This window comes from Petaurus breviceps, unplaced genomic scaffold, assembly GCF_028583685.1.
Source record: "Petaurus breviceps papuanus isolate PSGF00001 unplaced genomic scaffold, PetGlider_PUasm1.0 90491, whole genome shotgun sequence".
In the NCBI taxonomy this organism is placed as follows: domain Eukaryota; kingdom Metazoa; phylum Chordata; class Mammalia; order Diprotodontia; family Petauridae; genus Petaurus; species Petaurus breviceps.
Window position 1 is genome coordinate 3,841,008 of NW_027187263.1, and position 20,464 is coordinate 3,861,471.

Below are 20,464 nucleotides of genomic sequence, written 5' to 3' on the forward strand. Positions count from 1 at the left end.
AAGCAAATCATAAGTTATCTCTATCTACCCCCCCTTTTCAGACTGTTGTCTGGGCTCTTCCATATTTCTGGGCTCTTAAGATTCCGGAAGGTTTCTTCATTTTTTTTTGGAGGGCAGTTGGGGTTAAGTGACTTTACCAAGATCACATGGCTAGTGTGTCAAGTGTCTGAGGCCGGATTTGAACTCAGGTCCTTCTGACTTCAGGGCCGGTGGCATTCACTATGCCACCTAGCCACCCCAAGACTTCCTCACCTTCTCATGACATTGTGAGAGGCCCAGTGGAGGGCTTTGGCTTCCTGCCTGTCATTCCTTGCCTTCACCTATTATATGGTTCCTTGTTGGTATCTTTTACTCCTGTTCTTCAGCTATCCTTGTTAGTTATCTGTTACAGTCCTGCTATCCTCACCATACTGCCCTCTGTAACCATCCATGTGACATTCATTTTTAATTTTTCAGAAACTGTTACATGTCTCATTTCCATGTAACAATGCTGGTAGGATATTAATATTAAAAAGATGGGCTTTTACTTTCAAATGAAGCTTAAAGTCATTAATGGATCTTTGCAGCTTTCCAAAAAGAATCCAACATACTTTCTTTGTTCTGTATCGTTCTTTACCCATCTCCTCCATTTGTACTGTCCATCCAAGATATACATATTAATGGAAGATAAAAGGGAAAAACATAGCTGGATTTGAAAACAGAGAGGAAATAGCTGTAGTTGTGGGAGATAGTTGCATAAGATGGTAAGAACCTGAATGATGATGCAGATGTGATAAAATGAATGTCACACCTACCCATGAATATAGCTTAACTCAACCAGACTCATGACTTGAGAAAGACTGAGAGCTATTACCATGGGTTAAAGTGGTCCAAAGAGGTAATCCTAACCTTTAGTCATCTCTGCTTCAGAGAGGTTGGGTGAAAGAGGTTTTCCAGAATTCTTCTGGGGTTTGAGGCCTAATCTGGGTCAAGCCTAGGGCAACCTTGGCAATTGCCATATTGAACTAGACCCTAAGCACTGCCTCTCCTTATCTCTGCCCCTCACAACATGCATGTGATAAGTAATGAATGTACTGGAAATGTTAAACTGTTGATATCAATACATCAAGAACCTATGATTTTGTACCTCTACTGAGGCAGATCTCAGCCCATCTAATAAAAATATTTTAGAGGATTATCTAAGACTCAGACTAGTTAATTTAGGTCAAGTGGCTAGTAGATATCCACTTGATATTTCAACCCAGGTATTTCTGAATTAAAGTCTAATATCTATCCAAGGCACCATTCTGCCTCTTGAATTTTGGCAGCATGGAAAACATAGCTGCTGAAAACTATATGTCTTTTTTGGCAATTAGGTTACTTTTTATTTCCTCTGAATTGTAATGTCTAACAAGTAACAGAATGCACTCTATTTTCACATAACAACAATTGATTTTCCTTGGATTATGGCCTCTAACAAATAGAAAGAATATGGCTCCACTTTGGCCAACTGATAATTAGTTGAACATTTTTTTCATTAGGCTATTTTTAAGTTTTTGCAGTGTCTCATGTGGCTAGTGGGTGGAGAGACAAAGGGGATTCTTGCCAAAGTCTCAAATCCAAATTCCTTTTCAAAGGGCTCTAAACTCTGTAATTCTTTAGGAGGCCATTGCTATGTTGGGAACAATGTAGTACATAGACTAATAATGGCTGACATTTATATAGTACTTTATAGTTAACAAAGTACTCAACAGTAACTGTGGGAGGCAAGCTGTTATAGTATTATTATTACCATTTTGCAGATGAAGAAACTGAGTCTTACAGAGTTTAAGTAACGTGTATAGTTATAAGATCATAAATATGGAGCTGAAAGGGACCTGAGAGGTCATTCAGTGCCACCCCTCATCTAACAGTTGAAAAACTGAAGCCCAGGGAAGTGTAGAGACTCATTTCAGTTCATACAGATAGTAAATGGAATTTGAACTCAAGTTCTATTACTCCAGACCTAGTTATCTTTTTCTGTGAATCAGATTCTCAGTTAGCAAGTAGAAGAAAGAGCAAAGACTGAATCCAAATTATCTAATCCAATGGCCACTACTTTTTCCTCTACATAAACCCATATTGTAATTATTTCTTTGTTAAAGGGAAAGGTGGGGAATGCTTCAATCTTTTTTGGTGTGGTAAAGAGGTCAGGGGCAATAGATAAGATTATATTCACAGGCATTTGTTTAGTTGAAAGGACATTTTTCTCTTCATTCTCAGAGACCCAGGTATTATAAGCCTTCTCCATGAAATTTTCCCTGATTCTGGGAAAACCTGATGTGAAATTCCTCCTTGAAATTCCCAGAGTATTTATCTCTTTTCTGAAACATAACATTCTCTCTTGTATTACAATTATTTATTTTCTTATCATGCTTTTTTTTTCTATATTAGATCAAGAATGCCTTTTGGAGGAATTGAATTTTATTTATCCCTTTATTCTCTATATTATCTAACCCAGTGTCTTTTATATGAAGAGGCACTGAAATGATGGGTACTTTAAGTATGAAGACATTGTTATGCAAAGATATGGTGATATTACTCCTTTTCCCAACAATTATCAGTGATTTCCCATTGCCTGCTGAGGGAAGTTCAGGTTCTTCCAAATGATGTTTAAGTTTGCCACTAATTTGTTATCTACCTTCCTTTCTATCCTTATGTAATATTATCTCCCTCCTTTTCTCTTCTGTCCATTTGCTTTATTCTATAGCTACACTGGACCATTGTATAACCTCTGAAAATTCCCTACCTTTTCCTGTGTTCATTCTTAATCAGTCAATAATCATTTATTAAGTGTTTACTATGTTCCAGGCATTGGCATTGGGGATATAAATAAAAAACTAAAGAAATCAAAAGTCCCTCCTCTCAGAGAACTAGGAGACAAGAGGCAAACAATTACACACACACTTATATGTGTGTATGATATATACAAAATATGTGTGTATGATATATACAAAGTACATGAGAAGTAATATCAGAAGGAAGGCACTAGTGGTGGGGATAGGACCACAAAAGGCTTCTTAGAGAAAGTGGGGTTTGAGCTGAGACTTGAAGGAAGCCAGGCATATTATTTTCTGTTCCTGAAATATCTTACCACCTCCTTGCTGGTTAAATTCTGAACCATTATCAACAGTACAATGGAAATGCTAAATCCTTAGGAAACCTTCACTAATTCCCATAATTAACAATCTCTCTCTCTTTCCTTAGTTCTCTGATTTGTAATTTACATTGCATTTCACTGGTGCACGTATATGTTATTGTGCATTATAGTTATTTTACTGGACCATATCTTCTCAACTCTTGCAACTAGCAGAGTGTTAGTATGTAGAATGTAGTCAGTCAGTGAACAAACATTTATTTCATGCTCACTATGTGACAGACACTTTGCTAAGTGCTAGGTGTACAAAGAAAGGCAACAAAAGACATTGCCCCTTCCCCCACCTGCATCACAGTCTTGCCCTTAAGTATCTCACATTGTAATGTGGGAGACATGTGAATAACTATGTAGTGCCAAATGTTTACAGAGTGCACAGAAGGCAATCTAAGGGGGGAAAGCACTAGCTGGAAGGATCAAGAAATGTCTTGGATAGAGATGAAACTTGAGAGAAGTTTTGGAGGAAGCCAAGTAAACTAAGAGGCAGATGTGACTGGAGACATAATAAATGTGTTGAATTGAATTCAATTAATTTCAACTAACTCATCCTTTAGAATTCTTGTGACTTATCCATGACCTTCCAAAGATCCTCTACAGTAGTGTCTACCCAACATATAGGGCGTCTTCTGCATGTCTTGATGTTGTCCATATATCAATGTCCATTGGTTATCCATCACTTATATGACCAAGCCATCTTATTTTTTGATTGTGACATTTAAAAAGGTTTGAGAGACATAGTTCTGGGTTATTAATAAAAGAATAGTCATTTGTGGGGCGGCTAGGTGGAGCATTGAATAGAGCACCAGCCCTGGAGTCAGGAGGACCTGAGTTCAAATATGACCTCAGACACAACACAAAATACTATCTGTGTGACCTTGGGCAAATCACTTAATCCCAATTGCCCTACTCTCCCCCCTCCAAAAAAAAGAATAGTCATTTGGCTATTTCTCTCAGACCAAAGACCCTTAATGGCAGTGGAGTCACAGTTTATATGCCCTTTGAAGAAGAGCTTTTCCTGAAGGATGCCTACTAACCTGTGACAAGTTAATCAAATGGGAAGTGGAGGCATAATAGGGATATCTGATAGTTGATAAGAGGGAGAATCAATCCTTTCCCAGGATCTGACTGAGCAAACCCAAAGAGCAAACCCATTAGCCTAAACTTAGAATTTCTTTTAGAAATTCTGTCTGATTAGATCTTGGCTAGGGTAAATCTCTAAGAGAAATTTCCCACATGGATGAGAGAGTAGAAAAGAGGAAACAACTTTGGTCCTAATACAACAATTAGTTATTAAACATAAGAGAGAAATACTTATTTCTCACATTGTCATCTCTCTATTGACATGTGCTTTTCTTAATTTGCAAGGTATTCATGTCCTTTCCATCTCCAAATCTGTGACTCTATGAAAGCAATCAGGACTATCTTTTTTGGAAAAAGGAAGATCTGGAAGGCCTCACCATTTTGTAAAGAATACTGCTTCCATTTTGATTTTGTACTGAATATATTCTATGACAGCAAAAAATACCTTCATCAAGCAGATATCTCCTTGTTTTGTGTTTCACTTGACATTCATATTAAAAGGATAATCAAACAAAATTATCTCTATTGATTACAAAAAGTCTTTTTGTTCTTTGTCATAACTTCATCAAGGACTCCCTTAAAAATGTTTAGAATAATCTTATTGTGTGCTTGTCCTTCATTCTTGAAGAGGACCATGACATCAGGGAGATGGCAACATGACTTGCAGTTGATTTGATTTGAGTGAGGGGGTGCTGGGCAAGGACACTGGCTTCATTTTCTCCTCCAGAGTCATCTGGGTCCAGTGGCCAGATATTCATCAGGACAACTAGAGATGACTCAGGATGCAATGGGAGACCCCTGGCCTTTTTGGTTAAGGTCTTTTCAGGTTCTCACTTTGAGTGAGGTAAGGCCCATTCATTCTTTTTAAGAAGTAAGTCAAGGGATGGTCCCTTTAATAATAATAATAACAACAACAATAAAAAATCAAACTGGGAGGGAAATAGTCCAATTTTGCAGCAACATGAAATATACAAGATGTCTCAAAAGTATCAAAGAAAAACCCCTCATCGTCGCTGGCCAAAAGAGAAACATTTTACTATTTCCATTCATTCTGGGTCAGGAGAGTCCAAAAAATAGCCATTAAATGGTGCTTGGGTAGGGATCTATTGTTGTCCAATCTATGAGCTCCAGAGAAAAATGGGTTTAAGGCTTGGGTTTTGAGAAAGAGATCTATCCAGTAGACCCCAACTTAACTATGCAGCTTTCGGCCATCAAAATTTACCTTCCTTTGGAGAGGACAGGCAGAGGCAGAGGCAGAAGCACTGAGCTGACCGGGTACCCTTTCAGGTAGCTCAGACTACTCAAAGGTTGTGTTTGTCTTGTTCTCAAAGAGGAGCATGGAGATAGGAAAGTAAACACATTGGTTGATTACTAATGTCATTTTCTCTCAATTTTGAAAAAAAAATGTCTGCAATTCACTCTCAACCATTTGGAATACTTTTCTCTTTCTGTTATCTTGAAAATTAATATATCAGCACTCTCAAAATAAAGTCATTCCTCTGTGTAAACTTCCTCTAATCCTATTTCTCTTTCCATCTTGGTTTTCTTTACTGACACTTCTATATCCTTATGCAGCATATAGGAGAATATAAATCCAAATATGATGGTTCTGTTAGCATTGATGGTGAAAAAAGTTTGTCAGAGATTTTGACATCTTTTTGTTATCTTCCTTCTATTTTCATCCTTAAGTGTTTTGGGGAAGATAGTACTTAATTTCCCCCTCATTTCTTCCTACTTTTTATGGAGAAATATTCCTCATAATCTTCCTCCTTCCTCCTTCTTATCAGTATTCCCCCTGGTCACCATAATTTTTTCCTTGGCAAAGAAATCAAGTATTTACTGCTTGATTTGGTCCTTTGGCTCTTTTACTCTTCTAATTCTAGCTGTTTATTTACATTGTTGAAGCTTTTTTTAGGAAATGGTGGTAATTTATATCTATGTCTACTCTTTTATCAATTTACCATTTTCAGGTATTTCAACACTTATAACTAGGATGTTTGACATTACCTCAATTACACTTCTTATATTAATTATTATTTTTTCTGATTTGGAATGACTCTCATGATGGTAACCAGATATTTACTGTGTGTCAGATTAGTTTTGGCTTCATTTTTTTTGTGGTGTTATTTTATCCTTGCTATATCCAGTGTCTATTTTATTTTCAAAGAATATATCTGTGTTAATAATTTTCTGTCTATTCTATAAGACTTTGGCTTGTTACTTTTTTCTTCTGAACCATGAAACCTCTCCAGCTGCTTAATATATGTATCAAACTACTTTACTTCTTTTTGTATATCATGAACTCTAAGACAACATGGTCAATCTATTTCAAGATTTTTGACACTTCTCCTGTTGCATGTTCTGCCAAAAACATCTAAAGTCTATGTGTATTCTTATTGTCCATCTTCACTGATGTTATCTCCTGCAGGTTAATTGATCTATCCACTTCCTATGTCATTCCTGCTACTTTCTGTGATATCTAATCTAGCAAATATAAGTGAGGTTTTTCTTCAATCTCCTTCCATTTTCACTTTAAAGCCTTCTGAGGGGGAGGAGCAGGAACTTGCTTGAGTTTCCACTCTAATCACCTCTAATACCTGTAAAAAAATGACTAAACAAATTTTAGAGCCCTAGAACCCACAGTGACAGAGAAACAAATCTCTCACTGAAGGCAGCCTGGCAGGCCGACAGGAAGGTTCTATCCCTCCAAGCTGGGAGACAAGTGTGGGCCTGTGTGAGCCGTATGGGCCCAGACCCAGGGTGGACTGGACCAGTGGCACAGAGTAGCTGAAACAGACTTCAGGAAAGTGAATCACTGGCAGCTGTGGCAGTTTTCAGACTTCTTAACCCATAAATGCCAAAGAAAGTAAAAGGTCAGTGGGGAACCCTGTTGATCCAAGGTGAAAGAAGAGTGTGGTCTGGCCCCTGCCCTTGGGGCAGTGAAGGTGATGGTGCCTGTAACTACTGCTGCTTCTGCTTCTGGCTCCTGGCCTATAGATCATAGGGGGACCAAGGGACTGTCCAGAGGGCATTTGCAGGAACTTCTCTGCTGGCACTGACGCAGGATCCTCTTCCTTTGCCCTACTTGCATCTGGGTCATAGTCTTGGGTGGTGGTCTTGGGATGAGGAGTACTGGTGTGGCAAAGCTTGTTGAGCCTGTGGAGAGAAAATTCTCCTCACAATTCTGAAGAAGGTGCCTGGAAAAAAAACCTGGGAATAATTGTGCAAAATCCCAGAAATTTATGACACAGCACTTTCCACTCTGGAAACAGAGTTCTACCATGGCAAAGAGCTCAAGAGTTAAGTAATTGGCTGGCAAGATAAGCAAACAGAGGAAGCAGAATCAGACAATAAAATCTTTCTGGGGGGACAAAGAAGATCAAACCATGGAATCAGAAGAAGACAACAAAGTCAAAACTCCTGTATCAAAAGCCTCCAAGAAAAATATGAACTGGTTGCAGGCCATGGAAGAACTCAAGAAGGATTTTGAAAATCAAGTAAGAGAAGTGGAGGAAAAATTGGGAAGAGAAATGAGAATGCTGCAAGAAAATAATGAAAAGCAAGTCAACAGTTTGCTAAAGGAGGCCCCCCAAAAATACTGAAGAAAATAACACTTTAAAAATAGACTAACTTCTTCCACAATATAACTATTATGGAAATGTTTTGCATAACTACACATGTACAACCTATGTTGAATTGCTTGTCTTCTCAGTGGAGATGGGTGAAGAGGGAAGAAGGGAATGACTCTGGAATTCAAAGTTTCAAAAAAAAGTTAAAAAATTGTTTTTTTTTGCATGCATATACAGGCACTGGGATGTAGAAATCTATCTTACCCTAGTAGAAAGTTGGGGGAGGGAATAGGAGAGGATATAAAAGAGAAGAGATTGAGGGAAGGGGTATTCAGTAGGCTTGCTATTTTTGGGTGGGGGTAGGGGAAAGATGGGGAGAAAAATTTGTAACTCAAAATCTTGTGGAAATGCATATTGAAAACTAAAACTAAATAAATAAATTGGAAAAATAGACTAACTCAAATGGCAAAAGAGGCCCCAAAAGTCAATGATGAGAAGAATGCCTTAAAAACTCAAATTGGCCAGATGGGAAAGGAATTTAAAAAACTCACTGAAGAGAATAATTCCTTCAAAATTAGATTGGAGCAAATGGAAGCTAATAACTTTATGAGAAATCAAGATATTATAAAACAGATCCAAACAAATGAAAAAAAATGGAAGGCAATGTGAAATATCTCATTGGAAAAACCACTGACCTGGAAAATAGACCCAGGGGAGACAATTTAAAAATTATTGGACTACCTGAAAGCCACAATTTAAAAAAAAGAGCCCAGAAATCATCCTTCAAAAATTCTCAGTGGATCTCTATGCTTCAGTGCCTGTATATCTTTTTTCTTAATTACATGTAAGATGGTATCAATAATAGTATATATATATATATATGTACACACACACACACACACACACACACATATATATATATATATATATATATATTTGAATATTTGATTTTAAAACTTTCAATTCCAGATTCATTCCCTTCCCCCCCCTGCCACCCACCCCCACTGGGGGGATAAGCAGTTCAGTATAGGTTGTACATGTGTGGCTAATGCAAAACAATAACATAGTAGATATATTGTAAAAGACTGACTATATTTCCCTCCCTCCTATCCCACCTCACACTTGTTCTATTCTCTACTTTGATCCTGTCCCTTTTCAAATGTGGGTGCTTCCAACTTCCCTCCCCCCCAGCCTGCCCTCCCTTCCATCATCCCCCCTCACATCCCCTTCCCCCCCTATTCTCCTGGAGGGTGAGATCCCCTATTTAGTGTGTATTTCCCTCCCTTGATCCTTCAAAAATTCTCAAGGAAAATTGTCTTGATATTCTAGAACCAGAGGGCAAAATAGAAATTGAAAGAATTCATCAATTGCCTCCTGAAAAAGATCTCAAAAAGAAAGCTCCCGGAGCTTTTTGGCTTATAGCCAAATTCCAGAATTCCCAGGTCAAGGAGAAAATGTTACAAGCGGTCAGGAAGAAACAATTTGAGTATTGTGGAAATACAATCAGGATAGCACAAGATCTGGCAGCTTCTACATTAAGGGATTGAAGGGCTTGGAATATGATATTCTGGAGGTCAAAGGAGCTAGGATTAAAACCAAGAATCAGCTACCCAGCAAAACTGAGTATAATGTTTCAGAGAAAATATGGATATTCAATGAAATTGAGGGCTTTCAAGCATTCTTGATGAAAAAACCAGAGCTGAACAGAAAATTTGACTTTCAAATACAAGAAGAAAGAGAAGCATGAGAAGGTAAACAGGAAAAAGAAATCATAAGAAACTTATTATATTTGAACTATTTATATTCCTACATGGAAAATTAAGTGTAACTTATGAGACTTTTCTCAGTATGAGGATAGTTGAAGGGTATATATATATATGTATATAAATATATTATATAAACACACATACTCATATGTATATATATATACATATGTATGTATAGGAGGGTATATGTGTGTATAAATATATATGTGAGTATGTGTATATGTGTGTACATGTTACATAGACAGAGGGCACAGGATGAGTTGAATAAGAAGGTATGATATCTAAAAAATAAAATTAAGAGGTGAGAGAGGAGAAGGAGAAAGGGAAAGATAGAATAGGGTAAATTATCTCATATAAAAGAGGCAAGAGAAAACTGTTACAATGGAGGGGAAGAGGAGGAAAGTGAAAGGTAATGGTTCAACCTTACTCTTATTGAATTTGGCTTAAGGAAGGAATAATATATTCGCTCAAATGGGGAGGATATAAGAGAGAATGGATTGGGGGAAGGGGTATTCAGTAGGCTTGCTATCTTGGGGTGGGTGGTAGGGGAGAGATGGGGAGAAAATTTGTAACTCAAAATCTTGTGGAAATGAATGTTGAAAACTAAAAAAAAATAAACTTTAAAAAAGGGGGGGGGGGATGCCTTCTTGAAAATATTTAGTAGTCTTATGCAAATATATTCTTCCTGAAACGTATCCGATGCACTTTATCCCTGGTAAAGGGACATGAGGTCATCATTCCAGTATATTAAATCCTGACTCACAAATCTAAATCTCATCATTTTATACCATCTTCAGGTATTCCATTCTCATAGGCACAGTACCATAGATCTAGAGCTGGAAGGGACTTTAGAGTCCTTGTAGTTCAATCCCTTCATTATATAGATGAGGAAATCAAGGCCAGGGGGAAGGGTGGGAGGTTAACTTGTCTAAGATTATACAGGTAGCAAGCCTCAGAGGTAGACTTTGACCTCCGAGCCCTTCATGAACTTTTTCTACTGCACAATGTTGTTTCCTCAATTCAAAAGCCACTAATAGCAGCAGTGATGAGGGAATCATTGGCCACCCATGCCCTTAAATTCTTCCATTTCCTATCCACTACATAAAAAACACTAGAAAAAATTTCTGGATTCCTTCTCTTGGTCCTTATGCAAATCACCAAAAATGTCAGGTTTGTCAAGTCATCAGAGGATTTATGTCATTTCCTACATTGAGTGTATGCTCTATGAAGGCCCCATGCTTCCCAATTATTCCTAGCAGGTCTATATGTGACTCCCAAATGCTATCCAGCAGGGAATTAGCAACCTCTACAACTTTCCTTTTCTTTTCCTGACCAGTACCTGATGTCTTTTCAGAGGAGTTTCTTCATCTTTCCATGGAATTCAGGAAAGTTTCTTTTGTAGAGACTCCAATTCTAGCCTTGATGGGAATATGTATCTGTTGCATAGTTCTAAAAGTCGGAAGCTCCTTATGCTTCCCTTTCTCTGCTATGCCACTTTCTCTTAGTCCCCAAACTCCCAGCTCAGGTTTGGTAACTTTCTGTCTATTTGGATTTCCTTTTTTGTTTTTGCTTTTCCTTTCCTATTTCATGTTTTAAGTAAACATTTTCATTCTATCTAATAATAACAATAGCTAGTCTTTATAGAGTGCTTTAGATTTTGCAAAACTCTTTACAAATTAATTTTATTTAGTCTTTCCAACAACCCAGTATAGTAGGTATTATTATAACTCCCATTTTACAGATGGAAATGAAACTGAGAAGTAAACTGGCTTGTCCAGAACCACTCAGCTGGTAATTGTCTGTCCAATAAACTGAATCAAACACACTAAGAAGTCACTGAGTGCAACCTCTTCATTTTATAGGCCAAAGGAAGTGACTTTCTCCCCATCATAAAGCTAAGTGTCTGAGGCAGTATTTGAGCCCTTTTCTTTTTGACTTCAGTATGCTGCTCCTGTATCATCCTATACTACTTTCATCCTACCCTCTTACTGGCAGACCAAGCTGCATTTTATGTATGATAATTGTTACTTGGGTATAATGGAAAAGTGAACAGGGCAGTCAGTAGAGTGTGGTAGAATGGAAATGGGTACTGGACCCACTCCAAAGGCAGGTGACTGAAGTTTGAATCCTCCCCCAGTTTTTAGGTGTGTGACCTTAAATAAGTAAACTGACCTCTTATAACCTCAGTTTCCTTATCTGCAAATAGGAATAATATTATAATACATTATCTACCTTCATGCATTCAAAATCTTAAAGAGCTATATAAATGTGAGTAATTGTTATAATCTTTTGTTAAAATCACAATCATCAGTTCTATATGGTTGTTTTTTTCTGACAACATGTTCACTGTTATGGCAAATGACCTGTTGTCCTGGTGGCTCTGCTGCTAAATGTTTCTAAGAAAGACTCTAAGAGGTCAGGTTACTTACTTGAGTTCACTGCAGTAGATAGAAAGCCAGGCTTGAAGTCTGGAAGATTCATCTTCCTGAGTTCAAATTTGGCTTCATATAATTACTAGATGTATGACCCTGGGAAAGTCACAACTCTGTTTGTATGAGTTCTTCATCTGTAAAATGAGTTGGAGAAGAAAATGGCAAACTACTCCAGTATTTTGCCAAGAAAACCTCAAATGTGGTCATGAAGAGTCAGACATAACTGAAAATACTGAAGAACCACAATCGCAAATATCCGAGGTGGGATTCCAACTTGCATTTCCTGACTTTGGAGTAGGTCTGGCATGCTTTCCAATTCACCACACTCCACAGATTGTGCTGTTAATTTTTCTTCTATTGCTGAGTAATAACTATGATTCTCCTGCTACATAGGTTCCTGAAAAAGGTTTTAAAAAATAAAAACTTGTCCTACTGTGTTTTCATAATTCTGTCACTGTGTTGTTTTTTCCCTGGTTATCTGGGCTGCTTGCTCAGGTTCTTGGTTTTTAATGTGCATACCAATTCTCTACCTATTAATTCTCTAATGTAAATAGTTGCTGCCCTTACTATTTGCTAGAACCACAATTAGGTTAGGGTGAGGTGACCAGGGATCTTCTCTATCAAGTCAAAAGTTAGAGGGGCATACTTTTGCATCTGGGAGGCTGGCCATACTTCAATATGCTGGTCCTGCATCACAGTCCACCAAATCATTCTTACCTTACATGAAGATTGAGGGAGATGACCACAATCATATCTTCCTCTTTTGATACCTGTCTCTAGGACCAAACTTGCCTCCCTGACATGCTCTGAAATAGTGATAGGATAGGGATGTCTGTTGCCTCCCTTTCTACCCCTTTCTCAATGCTAAGGGATGGGGAGTTATTAGCTACAATGCCATGGTAAGAAACAAACTCTCTGGGAAATAGATCACCTGTTTCCTGTGACTGTACCTGGTTGGCAAAATAGTCAAGGATAGTTCTATGAAGGCAAAGGCTAACATATGCCAGAGATGGGAATGAAACCTTAGGTTGCATTTTGGTTATTCATTTTGACACTCGTTGTTGTACAACCTTGTAATCTAGAATAAGTTTGTCAATAGAGGTTTCATGCTTGTACTTAAAGGAGTACAAAGTTGACTTTGCAACACTTTCTATAGATTGATAGCTTTTGATTCACAAAATCTGGTAAATGTGAGACTGTTCATTTTCCCTAGGCACAAGACCTTTAATTCTGATAGTATACTCTTGTATGTGTGAAGTGAAAAAGATCTAGGGAAAATAAAGCAGGATATAATGAAGGAACAGCACTGTCTTTATCTTAGGCAGTGATCTTCCTTCTTTCAAAGGCATGTGGAATATGATCTATCTAGTTTGGCAATAAATCAGGCAGTTTATTAGCAGCAGAAAATGCTAAAAGATACTAAAGTCTCACCAGCAGAGTTGGGAGTTATAAGGCAACTGTTCTTCATGCAGTCCAAGAATCATTGAGTCAACTATCATTGTCAACAGGAAATGTGACAGTCATAGATATCATGAGAGGAGAAAGGGAATGATGATATGATGACCACTCCGGCTTAAACACATTTTTTCTGATATTAATGGAGAACCTTAAGGGATTAAAATCACCCTCAGCACAAAGCAAGGCCCTTACTTTCTCCATTTGCCTATAGTATAAAAACAGGAATAGTTAGTGAGAGACAGAGATGTCTGTGGTCACATATTAATAATAGCTAGCATTTATATAATGCTTTAAAGTACTATGTATGTAATAGTTATTTTATTCTTATAACTCTGGGAGGTGTGTCCTCATTTTGCAGACAAGAAAACTGAGGCAGGCAGAGGTTAGATTACTTGTTCAAGGTCAAATAACTAGTAAGTATTTCAGGCTGGATTTGAACCCAGGTCTTCCAAAGTCCAGGTCCAGTGCTCTGTTTACTGTGCCACCTTGTTAGCTGCTCTCCATTGTAGGGCAACAGGGTAATCTGAGAGAAGTAAAAATTCTTATCTTCAAGAACAGAATATAAGGAGAAACATCACAGAGGCCTTATATAATGAAAAAAGACAAAGAAAATAGGAATTAATGTAAAAACCAGTGCATGTTGAAGGGGTGCTGTTAGACATAAGGCCACCTTATCATTTGAAAATAGAACAGAGAAGATAGTAGGGGAAGCCATAGACAGGTTCTTCAGTGTGGAGAAGGAAATAGGGAGCTCAGAACAATGAACCTTTATTTCAGTATAGTGGAATATTCTCTACTGGGATAAAGGGGAGTAAGGATTGAGCTAAGAACTTAAGGGGAAGGTTCAAAAAAACTAGGATAGACTACTACTAATAAGAGATCTATGGCGTCCTTACTTATATGTACCATGCAGTTATGAGGGCCCAACTGAGGTTAGGTTGCATGTATTTGGAACGTGAATAGCAGCATTCTCAATGTCTCAGTAGGAGCCCAGAGGTGAATAATGGACGTGACTTGGAACTGAAAGGAAAAGGACAATGCCCTGGTTTTCTCATTGGAACACTAGTCTATGAGTGCAGAGGGGAGAAAAAAAAACATAAAACAACTATGGGGCATTCTCATGGCTAGAAGTATGAGATTCCAGAGAAGATGCACAACTTCCAGGAAATAGCTAAAATTTTTCCCACACTGTCAAAATGTTGACACTTGCAAGAGACATATCACTACGGATAGCCCTCTAGGACTAGCCTTGTCTCTCTGTCACCCTTTACATCAGTGATACAATAGTTCAGGTTGGATTTGGGTTATATATGCCTATTTGAAGTTCATGTAGGTCTGCACCTTCATTTCCAGGTATTGTCTGGTATAAAAATTGAATGGAGAGGTGATTAAGTGAGAATCTGGCACAGTATTTATTTCATACATTTCTCTATGAGATTTACATTTCTAACAGAGTCCTTAGTGATAAAATATCTTCTAAGATACACTTCAAGTAGACACAGATCATTACTGTAATTAAGTACTTATTTCCCAGTCACTCTTTTCTTCTACTCCAAATTCTGTTCTCACTTAACGAAACTGCAGCATTTATGTTTCAATATACTTGCTTCTCAGTTCATATGGCTCTTTAACTTCTATGATTTATTTCCTCTATATTTCAGACAACCACAGAGATGTTCACAAAATCATCCCAAACTATTTACCTTTAAGACAATGAACTTTTTTTTTCTACCCCTCTTAATGCCCAAACTTGATCTTTTCCATCACTATGATCCCTAGTCCCTTAATTTCTTCATACCCATCCATTTTCCCACCTCTCACCTCACTTCCTTGCTTCACTCAATCATTGCCCTGTTGTTAGCTCAACAAGGCACTTGAAACTCTTTTCCCCTTGGTCCATCACCATTAATTATCTCTGCTAATCCTAAATCGTGAGTCACCACCGTCATTTACTTCTGGACTTCTCTTGAAAAACTGAAATTGTTGATGATCATGTTACAACTAGGAAACATGCTACCTTAATTGGGTCCTCAATGTACAACAATACAAAAGGATTACAATCTCTTATTGATTCTGTATTCTAGAAGTTTTTTCTGAACATCCCCCTGAAGCTCCTAACGCAACCCTCACTTCTTTTTCCCATAGCAGATGACTTCATTTTCCACTTTACTGAGATTAAGGTTCACTATTCTGAGCCCTATAATGTCTCTTCCTCCACATCCAAGAACATATATATAACTTCCGTCCTCTTCTCTGTTGCATTCTCAGATAATAAGGTAAAATTTTCATTGCTAATTCTTGGATGTCTAGTTATCCCTTTGACCCTATTCCCATGTTTCCTTTGGAAGCCTGTACCACTGCTTATTTCCTCTATGTCTCTTATCTTCAGTCTTTTCCTATCCACTAGATCGTTCCAGGCTGCCTATAATATCCCTAAGTCTCTCCTAAACAAGATAAAACACAAGTGTTGCATGCATTCTGTCATACCCACAAGATTGTGGTCTTATATATTACTTCCAAACTTCTACACGTGATACTTCCACTTTCCCTCTGCTTGCTCATTCTCTAGTCTCTTACAAATCAGGCTTTTAACCTCTATACTTTACCTCAACTATTTTTTCAAAGGTCCAAGGGCCTTTCTTTTCTCAGTCCTGAACCTTGATCTTTGTGAATCATTTGATATTACTGAATACCTCTTCCACTATATTTTTTTAACATCCTTTGGCTTCCGATATGTTGATCAGTCCTAATTCTCACACCTGTCTAATCAATCTTTCTTAGTCTTCCTGTCTTCCTACTTTCATCTAAATATGGACATTTCCTAAGTTCTCTTCTTCCTCCTCACACTTTCTTGATGACCTTAACATTTTCAATTGGTTTAATAATTATTTCTAAGCAAATGACTCCCACATCAAGGCCTGAATTCCCTTGAACCATAGGTCTAGCATCTCCAACTACCTGCTGGATATCTCCAACTAGATAACCTGCTAGTACCTCAAACTCAACATTTTCAAAATGAAACTTACAATAATTTACTCTAAATCTTCTACTCCTTCTTACTCCACTATCTCTGTTGATGATAGATATCATCATTCTTCTGTTGCTGTTTCAAATTTCTGGGTTATCTTTGACATTTAAAATTCTCTCTCCCCCACATGCATTCTATTGTCAAATATTATTGATTATGTCTCTATGTCATCCCCCCTCTCCACTCAGATTGCCTTCATTCTAGTCCATGTTATCATCACTTCTCCCCCCAACTATTATTAAAACTTCCTAATTGCTTTCTAGCTGTCTTTCATCCCTCTCCTCATTAATCTTTCCTTCAATAAGACTGTCACAGTATTCTGCTTATAACAGACATATGGTCAACTCACTGTTCTCTTAAAATAATAACAATAAATACACTTCCCTCCTATATCTATGACAAAATATAAAATCCTTATCTTGACATTTAAGCCCCTCCATAGTTCAACTCTAATCTCCCTTTCCCACTTTGTTTCACAGACAGGGTGTTCCAAAGTCCCAGTGCAGTTTAAAGCTTCTTAATATATATAACTTAAGATTTCTTTGATACTTTTGAGACATCTTATATATTTCATGTTGCTGCAAAATTGGACTATTTCCCTGATATCAGCCTATCATCCATTGATTCTGTCCTCCTGGAGACCATTACTCATACTTGGAAGAAATTTCTTCTCCCTCTATACTTATTATTATTCCTTCAAGGTTAAACTAATTCTCACTGATTTCCTTTCTTTCCCTCCTTCCCTACCTTCTGATGGTATTTTCTACTTTTTCAATTTTCCTAGAATGTTTCATCTGATCTTGATTGCTATCATATTGTAAGTATTGTACTGTGTATTTCTGAATGTTCTTTTCTGAAACTCCATGGTTTTTCAGAGCTACTGGTCACCATTAATTATATGATAGCTATAGAAAAAAATATATTTAGAAAGATATAGAAAAAAGATAAAGATAGATATAGGTAGTTAAAATGTTCTATTGTTTAAGATCCTTAGTAGCAGAGAAGTTACTGAGCTGTATTAGTATAGGGTTCTCTCTCTCCCAAGAGTTCCCTGTACCAAAGAAATCACAGGAGCAGTCCTCATCTCCTCTTGATTTAGATATAATGTGTGTGTGTGTATGTGTGTGGACATGTGTATGTGTATTTGGAATAATTGTTTGACTTCATTAGGATCACAGATAACCAAATGAACTTTTTTGTTTTCATTTTTTATTTCATTTCATTTTTTTCAAAGATGATTAGGGAAAAAGGAAGCACCTATATGTTCTAAAATGTTTATTGCAACTCTCTCTGTGGTAGCAAAGACCTGGAAATTGCAGGAATGCCCATCATTTGTGGAGTGGCTGAACAAGTTGTGGTATATGGTTATGATGGAATCCTATTGTGATATAAGAAATGTTGAGCTCAATGATCTTAGAAAAAACATGGAAAGACTTATATGAAATAATAAAGAGTGAAATGAGCAGAACCAAGAGAATACTGTATACAGTAAAAGAATGACTTTGAGCAAATAAGTTGTCTTGACTATTATAAATACTCTAATTAACTATAAAGGACATATAAAGAAAGATACTCTCTGTGTCCTGAGAAACACCTGATAAATAGAAGTATAGATAGCATAATTTCACATATGTCACTCTTAGTGTTCAATGGTAGCCATTTTTAGGGTGTGGGGAGGGAAGGGAAAAAAGAAATTTACGTGATAACTTTATTGCATATTTAAAAGGAATAGTGAGATGGACAAAATAGATTTTCATTTTAATGTGTAATCTTCTCTTTTGTTATATCTCTTTTTTATATTATGTTATGGAAATTCTTATTTTAATACACAAATTAAAAATAAAATAAATATTTAAAAGTAAAAAACCAAGATTAGAAAATAAAATGTCTATTATGAAACAAACTCAAATTGATCAGAGAAGTGAGGATTTTTTAAAAGATGTCTCTAAGATTTAAAATTGTATGAAGTCTTAACTTCTAACATTTTATGTATTTTTTAGTTCTTAGGTCACTTTTGATGTTGCAGTGGTCCCCCAAACATACTTTTAGTCATTTGCCTTTTACTATACCAATAATTCATTTCTTTTATAGTTTCTTTTTCCCCCCTAAGTAAAAAGTTGCTGTGAGACATGAAGTATGGAGTTAGTTTGGTAGAGTGGGAGGAGTTTGGGATTGTGTATCAGAAGACTTAGATTTCAATTCCTTGACTTCCTTCAAGTCTCAACAAAAAAACTGCCCTTTCTACAAGAAACCTTTGTCATTGTCCTTATTTCTAGTGTCTTCCCTTTGTTGATTATCTTTAATTTGTTTTGTATATATCTTGTTTGTACACCATTGTTTACATGTCTCTTCCCTTAGATTGCATACCCCTTAAAAGCAGAGACTGCTATATGCTATATGTTAGGTGCCTAGCATATAATACATGAGTACTTAATAAATGTTTATTAATTGACTGAATTTCAGCTCTGCTACTTATGACCTGTGTGACTTTGAGTGAGTTAGTGCTTTAGAAATCAGTTTTCCCAAATGTAAAGGGAATAGTTTTGGGCTAGGTCATCTCATTTCCAAATCCTATGGTCTTTCATTTCTGCCTTTTTACTGAAAATATCATGTTACTTTACCGATATGTTGATTTTTCTCTGCCAGGACGATCTTCTGTGTAGTGTTTACCATTCTGAGTGTGTAGTGTCAACTCCACAAAGAACTTGTTTATTCTCTTTCCTTCCCATGTAATATCCAACATCAGGTTTCTTTGAGCCAAAAATGTAAAGAACTTCTATGTCTCTCAATTATGGGAAAACTAGAAATGCATTTCCATGTGATGTTTTGCTCCACAGACCAAAACAAAACTTCTTAGATAGAGTTAATTCTTGCATCAAAGTAACCTTCTGAGTAGCTAGCCAGAGTATTTCTAAACATTGTTTGTAGACCCTGACTTTAGGGCTCCCTTTCCTTATCACTGATCGTCTCTACACTTAATTGTGCGCTTTCCAGTATTTACCCTTTCTCCAGGCTCTCTAACTTCAAAGCTTATTTCAAACTATTTCTTCTCCTTTCCCCTTAATTGTTTCCCCCTTTATGTTTAAGAGCTCCCAGTTTCACTTACTGTTTATTCTTCCCCTTATTGTGAGGATTGCATATAAATCTCCTTAAGCTTCTTTCCATGTACTTCTGTAGAGCAGTATCTTCTGTCTCCTTCCTTTGATGAGTTGCAGCAGGTGGAATGTTTCCATATGGGCCACTCTAGACTTTACTGTTCTTTTCATGCATGAAAGGTCAGTATTGCTGATTCCCATCCTCTCTGCTCTTTCTCTCAGTCTGTCTTTTCTCCCCTTGCCTTTTCTGATGTTTGAAATTCTTCCACTTTTCTTTCTAGCCCTCCCACCTCCTGCAGTTTCTACATTCTCAAGTCACTTTCTTTTTAATGCCATTTCTTCCTGCTTTTTATTTTCTGCCTATGGGTGGCTAGAGAAAATGCTCCTTTTTGTTACACTGGATGCTATTTTTGTTCCAACTATTGTGATCCTTACCATATCTGAAATATTGCAGTGTGAGGTCACTACTTCATTGCTCTTTAGATGAACACTTACAGATGGCTATAGTGTGGCTGCGCAACATGAAAGGTTACTGGATTACTCCCATGACCCCCCTGTGTTCCCAAACAAAGAAATCTAGGTGGATGTAAGGGTGTCAACATATGTCACTGTAGGGCGAAGTGTGTAGAGCACCAGCCCTGGAGTCAGGAGGACCTGCGTTCAAATCTGGTCTCAGACACTTAACATACACGCAAAAAAAAAAAAAAAAACAAACCTAGCCGTGTGACCTTGGGCAAATTACTTAACCCCAATTGCCCTACAAAAAAAAGTAAAACAAAAACATATGTCACTGTATTGACCATTAAAGTTGATTTAGCTGATTTGCCCTTCCGAGGAAGATATTCTCTTCTTCCTTCATTACTC